Here is a 10653-nt window from a genome sequence, read left to right on the forward strand (position 1 = left end):
AAGAATAAGTTAAACTTCACAACTCTATTGGCATCTTTGTTACTAAGATTTAAATTAAAGATGGTTAAAATATCTCAACATATAGCTATCATATTCGCAAGACAAAAAGATACAAACATGTAAGAGATTTACACAATACACATAATGCTACTTAATTTAGTATCTGCAGCAATATATGATTGAATATATTGAAAAATTCGATAAAATAAAACACCCAACACCTTTTTATAATCTGATAGATCAATGGAACTGGATCTGAAAAGAAATGCCCGTGACACAGAATAAGACAACAACTGCCAACCACAGCAGTCATGAACTCTTGAACCAAGGATTTAGCAAACTCATCCAGGTTAGTCAATAACTCACATGGTGCACAGACGGTTTCCAGATCAAACACATGATGTGAATTATGGGAAAAGAAACACATCATATCCTGCAAGCTGGCTGCAGTCCAGTGGACATCCAGATGCTGCAGTGCTTTAAAAACTCCATTTAGAAAAACCTGAACACCATCACCTGCTCTGAGGATACATGGATGTGAGATGTCCACTTTCACATGCATTATATAGGCCTAACTCTGTTCAGTCTTATCGTTTAGAAAGAGATGAATTAAAGTGGGTAGATCTTGATGGGGGACACGAAGCGAAAGAGCGTTCAATACTTAACACCAAACTATGCTTGCTAACAGAGAGCATGCTTGTAGTGAAGAGGCATCATAATTGGCAGACCTGCAGTTATGGTGTATTTTTGAGTGTTTAAGTGTACAAAATCTGTGGACAGAATCTGCACAATTCAGAGGAGTGGATTTACACACAGTATATACATCCAGGCTAATATATAAGAGCAACAACAAGAAATATTTCAGAAATAAGTGTATTTAATACATAATTTGTCTCATTATAATGCCAATTTGACAGAAAAGCAAAGATTTTCAGTTGAGATGCAAATAAAAATGATAAATATACTGATATCAAAAACAGTAAAAAAAGGGAACAATCATGCATGCCCTTACTACATGTAACTATAGTTTCTATGAACCTTTTTTTTTTGTTGCCATTTTGTTATAAAAACTATTTAGAAATTGCTAAATGAATTATAAATGAATTCCTAATGTCACTGGTAGCCGAAAATCATCAAATTATCTATCAATCGCACAGAAATCGATTTCAGCAACGTTCCCAACTCTCATTGTGCGAGTAAATCACATGCGATGTAAAGCCCAAAGCTCACAGTTTGTGTGCTCACTATACAGTCCGATCATCGAGCTGCGACTCGTAGGCTCACACTATATCAGCTATCGATATCAAGAGGATTTAGCATTTCCAATGCATGTATTAAAGTATTAGGTTATTATTTTTATTATTAAATTGATATTACAATTAATTTTCCCCGCATATTTTCAGCGGTTCACATTTCCCATGATAAAAAATTAAGCACATTTTAAACAAATGAGTAATTAAAGTGAATGTTAAAAGTGAAACAAGTAGCTAAATTAATGATCAAGTAAATTAATAAAAGAGGTGCTGGTGTAGCCTATATGTAGGCTACGCGCAGGTGGCTTGGATTACGTGGGTAATATGGTTTATCCATTTTGCAACACGAACTGAAGGTAAGCAACAGTTTGCTAAATTGCAGCTAGTTTGATAGCTCCAGAACTTAAAGATTTCACTCTTCGTTTTCTTTCTTGCTGCATTAAAGATGAAATAGTTTAACTTTTTCACGCAGGCACAGTGAGAGAAAAAACATTGAGTTTAGGGCAATAGGTTTGTAGCTCTGCTTCAACTGTGCGATACCCTCACGAGGGGGACCAAAATTATGACATGCCAGAAATTCATCCGACCATCCGATTGCCGATCAGAGGAGGTTTATCGCCTCTCGTTCCCCCTGTACACTGCACGAACAACGCATGACAAATGATGCATGACAAAGCTGAAAATCGTCCAGACTAAAAAAAAATAAAAAATCAATCACACGAGTCAGAATTGAACTCAAAATCAGACAAAACATTGAGGGATTTATTCGGTAAATGTGTTTTCATCATAGTTTATTTGCATGTCTTTAGGCTATTATCGGATAAAATATGTATCCACCTCAATCGAGTACATTTTTTTATGCGCATCTTGGCATTTCCATCCAGCGTTTTTTATGCAAAATCCGCATAAAGTGAATGGAAACATTGCTAATGAAAAGTCAAGGAAACATTAACACATTTTGGGTGTTGACCCACATAAGTGCACCATCGCCCTTCTACAGTGACTCCAGCCGTCCTGATTGTGGATACCAAATTGGTTGCACTCAGCTTGTTTTGACAGCCGATAAAGGCCAATTAAAGACTGCAGGTTGTGTTTTCACAGGCCTTGTCTACAGGGCGTTTTTCCGAAATAGGTTTCACTTTGCATTAATAACGGTAAATCTGACAGACCTCCAAATGCTGTGAGGCTGAAGGACTTCAAAGGAACATAAAAAGCATTATAGGCAGGCGAGCTTTCAATGATTCCTCAAGTGTGTGCTGTGATCAATATTTAACAATAACGTCAAAGTGCCTTAATATAAGAGTTTGTGTGAGAGCAGCTATGGTTTAAACCTGCTCAAAAAATGCTGAAGACCCAAACGCCATCTTAGCAGACCGTGTTAAACCACCACGCCACTTTTGAGATCGGAAACTATCTAGCAACATCAGTACAAGCTAAAAAAGATAACAGCAACAAACCAGAGAAACTCTCTTTCACCAAGAGCGAAGAGAGGAAGGGAAAAAAACACAGGCTTGTTGACAGAAGATCTTTTCCGAGCAGTGCGTGCCATGATCAAAAGAATGCTAAATCTGGATGCTCAAATATCAGGGCTTTACGTTCCTTCGACACAGCCTGGCTTCAAACTGTCAAACACAGATTAAAGACTACGGTTGCTCTGTCGGGTGCAAAATCAATCTAGGATAAACAGAGAAAAATTAAGTTAACAAATAGACAATGACAATATTAGGTCTGGTGATTTTATTCTGAATCAAAAAAGGCAAATGTAGCAGTCAGAAGCAAAAATATGGTTGTTCAGCAAACAGATGAACAGAAAGGACCCAAAGGGGGAGAAACTGGAAAGCCTCCACGAGTTGAGTGAGCCAGTCAGCTCCAACACCTTGGCAAGAGCAAAACTAATTGCAAAACAGACCTTAGACAAGAGGCACAATCAATTACGCCGTCTGCGATGTCTGGCTGCTTCTGCTCATATGTGTTTCTGAATGAAGGATGTGTGAAGTCTGCAAAAGTAGAATAATTAATGGTTGAAAAGGAGTAACTCACTGCTATCTGTAATGGGATGTGCGTCAATGCATCACTGACTGGATAGATGCCACAAAGCCATTCATTGGCAAAATCACTTGAATAGAGACAGTTCGGTTTGATTCATCACTGTTTTTGCGTGCAATCTGGAAGCAAACTCTTGTGGAAAAGCACTTTCATTTGTGTCTCTAGGTCAGAAGAATGAGCAGAAATCATTCAGGCAGGCACTGAACCAAATAGCATTGAGGGCTTGACAATCCCCTCCTCCTCTCCTTTCTTCCTCCTTTCCTCTGACCTGGTTCCAAAGCCATAGCCAACATGAGGGAACTGGGCTTTCTGAAACAGGAAGGAGGAAAGAAAAAGGCTGACTTGACTATGACACCCCCAGCATGTCTCTGCACACTGCTGGAGGATCTTCTTGTTCCAATGCATTCTTATTTTCTTTATGTCATATTGATCTTGTTGCCACAAACTCTTGGCCAAAACTTAAAATTGCATTAACAATAACCCCCCGAGTGCATCTGTTTAGGCTCGCGCCATAAACCCATTAAAGATGATCTTAACAGAGCTTTTTTTGGGCCATCTGCCACATAATGAACAAAAGTCTGCCATTTATCCCCTGGGAGCCCAACACACAAAACATTTGCTAAGGACAGTGTCTGAAATCACATTAACACCTTTTAGCCAAACTTCCACTACCCACTCAAAATACATAAACTTATTGTAAATGCAGTGAGATGACAGGTGTATAAAAGTTCCGATCTGAAGATTTTTTCAGAAGGGATGCATTAAATTAATCAAAAGTGACAGCAAAAACATTATAAGACATTTGTTACAAAGGATGTCTATTTCAAATAAATGCTGTTCTGTTGAACTTTCTATGAATTAAAAAAAAAAGTTTTAAGCAGCACAACTGTTTTTAACATTAATATGTAAATGTTAAAGAAATGTTTCTTCATGTAAAGGATAATCCACAGCTAGCTGTGCATTAAACAATTTTATTGCACAACATAGAGGTAAAAGGAAGACAGACACAAATCCATTCAAATTTCAAATCGTTTAATGCACAGCTTGCCGTGGATTATTACGCTTATACCATGGTCATTTGCCAGCAATGACAACTTAAAGTTGTTACTGATGTTTGGAGCGCAATATATGATCGGAAGGGTAAAAATGACGGTTATTTCAGTCAGTCACGGCTTGTTAGATCTAGCACTCTGCCCGCTTTGAATCAGACACAGAGATAAAGTAGTGTGTAAGATATTAAATGTATTTAAATTAATTAATTAATTATAGTATAGTTAATGAACATAATGAGTATATAATGAATTCATTATCGAGAGAGATATGAGAGATGCATGTGTGAATTATCTGCATCTGTGTGCAGCGTCTCTCTCTCTTAATAACGAAGCTGTGAGTTTAATTACTTCAAAACCAGTGATGTTACCACCTTGTTGCTGAGAAAAATAATGTAGCGATTCAGTAGTGAAGCTATTTTATTAATGAAAGTCACAGGGCAGCATTGATAAGTTTCTGTGCTCCTGATTGATCGCCGAACTCCGAGTGACGTATTTGTGTGTGCGCTTCAATGAAAACAGTGCATTAATATAGAACGGAACTGACTTTGAACTACCTATGCGTGCAACGTTTTTATTGCACACCTTCCAGCCAATCAAAATCAAGTATTCAGATAGACACTGGTATAAATGAAACAAATGTGTGACACATTGTTATATGCAAAATCAATAATAATACTGGCACAATTAATAATACTGGCACAAAGTTAGCCTTATGTATTTTTGTTTAATGAACACTGAAGGCAGACAGCCAAAACGTTTGTATTGGTTTTTAATCTCCTTTTTTGTTTTTTTTGCATTTTTTGACTATAGATACACAGGTCTTGGCATCTAATTTGCACACGGTGAGTGCTTTGATTGAATATGAACACTGAAAATAAACATAACTTGCAGCTCAGGAAGTGAATAAGATAAGATGTTGCAACATTCGTCAGACTGATTCAAACTGGTGGTAACTCGTCTTTTAAAACTGTTTAATATAATAATTGGCACATAAGAGTAATTTGTTTGGAAATTAGACTGCATTGGTCACGCACACTGTATGGTTTTGCTTTTGATTTCCAGTGTTTTTGATTCAAACATCTTGCCTCAATCCAAGAGAACACAAACATAGAGAAGATCTTTTTAAACGTTCCTTGTCAGCTTTAATAACTACAAACCAATAGCCTTGAAATATTAAAATGCTTATTTATTAACATTTGTATACAGTTTATCAAAACTAATCTGTTTATGATAATTGTTTGTATTATGACTCCTATTATTAAAAAAAGAGGCTTGGGAGTTTGTTGTCCTAGGGTCATATTTTAAAAATGCAGAGGCTTAAACACATTAGACAGTGATGTGCTATTTTTGGGACTAAACTCATTTAGGAATAAATCTCTCTGAATATGTCCCACAGCAATACTGCTCTGCCTGCACTTAATTCCCAAAAGTCTGACCAAATTCTCTAACTGCAACTATTCACACGCTCTAAAACACATTAATAAATAAACAAGCTTTTTAATGCACGTAGGCAATATGAGTGAGCGATGACATTGCCAATAAGGAGGGGATCTGGAAGGGGCAACCTACATCCAGTTCATCAAGCGACATTCTTAAGAGCTTTCAACGGGATAATGCCATACAAAATGGGAGGTGTGTAAGTGGATAAGAGTCCATCAACCACTACAACATCTTCAAGAAGGGCAAAAAACAGGGTCAGTGGCCATATGCAAATCAAGAGTCTCTTGAAAGGAAGAGGAGTGGACACAGCTGTCCGACAGACAGACCTTCACCACCTCCTTCATCATTTATAACACAGTGAGAACCAGGAATATGGCTGCTGCCAGACATCTAAGGGCCCTATTTTAACGATCTAAGCACATGGTGTAAAGCGCACGGCGCAAGTGCACTTAAGTCGTGTCCAAATCCACTTTTGCTAGTTTAACGACGGGAAAAATGGTCGGCGTGCCCAGCGCATGGTCTAAAAGGGTTGTCCCTATTCTCTTAAAGGCACAATATGTAACTTTTTTGCTTTAAAAATAGCAAAAATCACTAGGCCTATATCTATGTTATATATATTTTTTTAGTTGTGTACTTACATTATCCCGACTGTTTCCAACAACTTTCAAACCAGGAGAAATTTGTCCCGTTTCTTTATTTCCATTTTGTCGCCGCCAATGGCGTCATATCCGCGTTGTCCCTGGTTTCCGCTCATGCTGGCAACCAGAGCTATGAACCAGAGCCGTCTGATAGTAACCAAAGCGACTGACGCGGACAACTTTGTAGTTCGCAATGTCTATTTGCACGCTGTTGTTGTTTCGTTCAAACATTATGGACCATGGCAAGCAGACTTTGGATAAAAAAGGAGAACTAAAACGAGAATCAATATCAGCGCGGTGTTTTCGAGATGCCGAGAGCTCCCATAGACAGTATATAAACGAGAGCTCCACGTCCGAGACTTTGACCGCTCCTACATGTACTTTATTAAACAGGTGAGCACATTTACATAAAACTAATCAATGTTTTATGGTTCAACAATGATAAAATGTCAGAATATGATCTGTTTGTTATTCTAATGTTGATCTAGCTTACTGCTAGTCTCAGACAGACTAACATTTCAACACATTCAAATGCAGTTTAGTGTGCTAGTGTAATGTTAGACCAAGTGAAACAGCGCTGCGTTACCTCACAAGTTTAATTTGTCTAATAAACTGACCTGTGAGTAGTAATTCTGCGTGTAGTTCGGTAAATGAAATGTCCGTATTCCTTTTATATCCGCGGGACTCCTGTCGTGTGTGGAGCTGATAGCTGTCTCTTAGCAATCCCGAACTGCATCATATCACAGTCATGATAAAAGCATCAATGTATTCAGTCATCCATAAACATTATTAGATTGGTCGGCTTGACGTTGACGACAAGATCCATAATTCTTAGCAAATGTTGCGTCATCAATCTACGCCTTTGTTATTGTAAATAGGTTAGTGACCCCTAGTGGCGAAAAATGCCATACTGTACGTTTAATAAGTAGGCCTAATGTGTGATTTTTGGGAGGAACGTGCAATAAACCAATGAAAGTCTCATCTCCCATTCTCTTTAAAAACCAGTTGTGCTTGCGCCATGGTGGATTCGCTATTTACGCGGCGGAATTTGCATGCGGAAAGACTGAACGCTTCTGCTCGTGTGCGAGGTTAAAGCGCGCAAACAGACCATCTATGGGACAAGGCGGATTCCACCATATCTTTATGTACACAATAATAATCTTTTATATTGAAATCCTTTTATTTTTAATATTTGGCGTGGTTGTGTGCTGCTACACTGTGTGTGCACCCGCCTATAGGCTCATATTACTAATGCGCCCTCTTCATAAAAAAACCATACTGCGCCATTGACTTTAGACAAGATTAGACCACGTTTCCTCAAAATAGCAACGTATCAACAATGCACCGGAACACACCTCGTTTTCAGACCAACACGAACAGATGGGCGCAAATGCATTTGCTATTTAAACAATGTGGCGCAGGATGTGAAAATGATAACTGCGTCAGTCTGAAACTAGCAAAAAACACTTGCCTGGCACCACATTGCACCGTGTGTATGATAGGGCCCTAGATCTTTGAACTCAGCAATGTGCTTAACAAGCCAAACAAAGGTCTCTTAAAATGTGATGGTCAAGTTCTTATAAGGATTGCATTAAAAAGCAATAACAAAGAAAGGTTTTGCTAGATTGACTGATTAAAAAGCAAATTCCAACTGTGCAAAAACTAAATAAAAATATTAACTTTAACTTCTTGACCTACATGAAGTTAAACAGTGATTATACAGTGAACTGATTTGTCAGATCTGAAATCTAAGGAAAAACTAAAGGCCTCAAACAAAATGGTTATTTTGTGGTTGGAACAGCATGTTTCTTGGAACAGCCAAGAAAGCACAAGAGACATCTAGTCTCAGATTTTTTTTTCTTTTAACCAAGCACTAATAAATAATCTAAAATTGCTTCCTTTGTGTAAAGTTGTTAGGAAGCTGTTAAAAATGTAATGAGTAAAAACATTATATCTAATGTTGCCTTTACTGAGCCTCTGTGTCTATGCTGATTTATACACTTAACAGAAAATTCAAATATTCAATTTGAATCTGCAAATTATGCCCAGGCCACCAGATTTCCGTAAATCGGTTAATAGCTCGTTTCAATGAACTGGTTAAAAAAACGATTCAGTTCATTATAATTATAATCATTATAATGTGACGAGCTACATGCTTTTAACATTTTTTAAGGAATATTGTTTTTTTATTATTAAAAATTGATTTTTTATTTCGTATTATAAATAAATTCTTGATTCATATATTAATAACAGCCTAATTTATTGTAATGGAATGTGTCTGTGTTCAGTTCGATTTAGCCATGATTCAGCAAATAAAAAAATTCTTAACATATTTAAAAATATAAAGGGTGCGTTTACATTAAACACTGAGATAAAATTACTTAGCTAATGAACAATTTTAATTGTTTAAATTAAATTATATGAGACAGAGTTGGTTTTCACATTTTAATCATAAACATTAGGAAGTAAACAAACAACTTTTTTTTTCTGGTTGGTTCATAAATTGGTTAAACAGGAATCGAACATGTCCCAGAATGACTCAATAACAACTCGAACCGAATCGAATCTCTTAGATTAAAAAAACAAGACACTCGAACCGATTCCATTCGATTAAAAACGAATCGTTGAGAGTTTTGCAAACAGGTTTAACCGATTCACTAAAAAGATCCGATTCAAAATAACGATTCGTTCACGACTTGGACATCGCTATGGAACGTACCAACAATGCAAACCAACAAATTCCATTCGAACTCTATGATGTCTTTGATGTACAAACAGACTGTTTAGGCAGACAGCTCTTAAAACACAACCAATCAGATTGATGGCAGAAGGACAGCGCTGTTCAGATCCAATATGTGGACTTATCAGACTTTAATTTTTATCACGTGTACAGCAAAACCCCACTTCACATATAAATAAACATATACTGCTGAAGTGTAAATAAGACGTGAGGCCGCAGCAGTTCGCAACACTCCTCAACAACAGCAACCAAACAGCCATATACTCTAAACAAAGACGTGTAAAACAACCATAAAACATAGTCATAGCGATTTTATCTGCGTAGTAACTACATAACTTACCTGTTATATAACGCTAACATAATGTGAAATTCGCAGAGTAGAATGTTAACGCAAGCTAGTGTAAAAAACAAAGCTACTTACTCTTGGTGAACAGAAGCAGACTGCCCCAGTGCACGTTCCCAATCCGTCCCGTTTTCCGCTTTTATCATAAATATAAACACTATTTGCTCATTTTCGCTGGATTTATAAGACTATTCACATCTGCATGTATCATCTCCATCGACACCGATTCGGTACCGGTCGGCGTGCTCATGCCTTAGCGCCTGAAATCCCCACAGAAAGGGAACTAGCAGTGTGTTGTTGTATATGGGGATGAATCAAAGAGATGGGAAAAAATATGTCACAGCCAGAATCAGTGTGTGAGGGAACAAAGAGCCACACGGCCGCCTAGTGGACAGAGAGTGGAATTACACCCACTGAGCCCAAATAAAAAAAACAAAACAAAAAAAACATCAAGACTGCTGGAAAATGTTTGAAAAAAATGAGCATGAATATAATTATGTATTTCTAAAGAAGAATATGAATAAAGTAGGAATAACTAAGTTTACATTAAAAGTAATACAATTAAGTCCACATATTTTGTAATGTTTTAATTACCTGTCACGTGTTACATGCATACCTGTTTGAAAAATTAATAGAAATATATTTTGTAAATTTAATTTAAAAATAAAATACATTTTAAGTAATTATGTAAAGAGTTTTAATTCTTTGTACTTAGGTGTTCAGTTTTCAAATGCATATCATTTACAATTATTATGCACAAGTTTAATTATTTATATTGTATAAAAGTGTTGTACTCAGCCTGTATTTATAAATAAGTGATTATCTGCATTGCAATTCTTTAAAAACATTACAGACAATAAAATATAGAGAGCCTTCAGTGTCCTTGCACTAATACTAAATCTTTAATATGATCCTTAGTATGACATACATATTGCCAAGTTTTTTAAAATGGTTATGTAACAGGAATTATGTCTAACAATAACACAAAAAAGACTTTACTATTGATTTGTATCAGCTGCATTGCACTTTGTTAACTGGAACCTAGAGTTACAGATCACAAACCTAGTTTACACTCCATCATCATCATCATTATTATTGCTCATGGCATTAGAAGACACAATATGAAAGTTGCATACATCCA

The 10653-nt window shown here is 36.7% G+C and overlaps 1 protein-coding gene across 2 annotated transcripts in view; it reads right to left on the reverse strand.

The window, feature by feature from the left end:
• The window catches only part of cuedc1b (CUE domain containing 1b), a gene marked incomplete at its 3' end in the record, with an annotated part of 25780 nt that extends 15847 nt beyond the window's left edge, over positions 1-9933 (reverse strand). For both annotated transcript variants that reach the window (XM_081370333.1, XM_081370332.1), the window contains exon 1: positions 9591-9933. The remainder of the gene's footprint in view (positions 1-9590) is intronic.
• Positions 9934-10653: the final 720 nt, after the last annotated feature.

This window comes from Scardinius erythrophthalmus (genome assembly GCF_964197995.2).
Source record: "Scardinius erythrophthalmus genome assembly, chromosome: 7".
Taxonomy (NCBI): Eukaryota; Metazoa; Chordata; class Actinopteri; order Cypriniformes; family Leuciscidae; genus Scardinius; species Scardinius erythrophthalmus.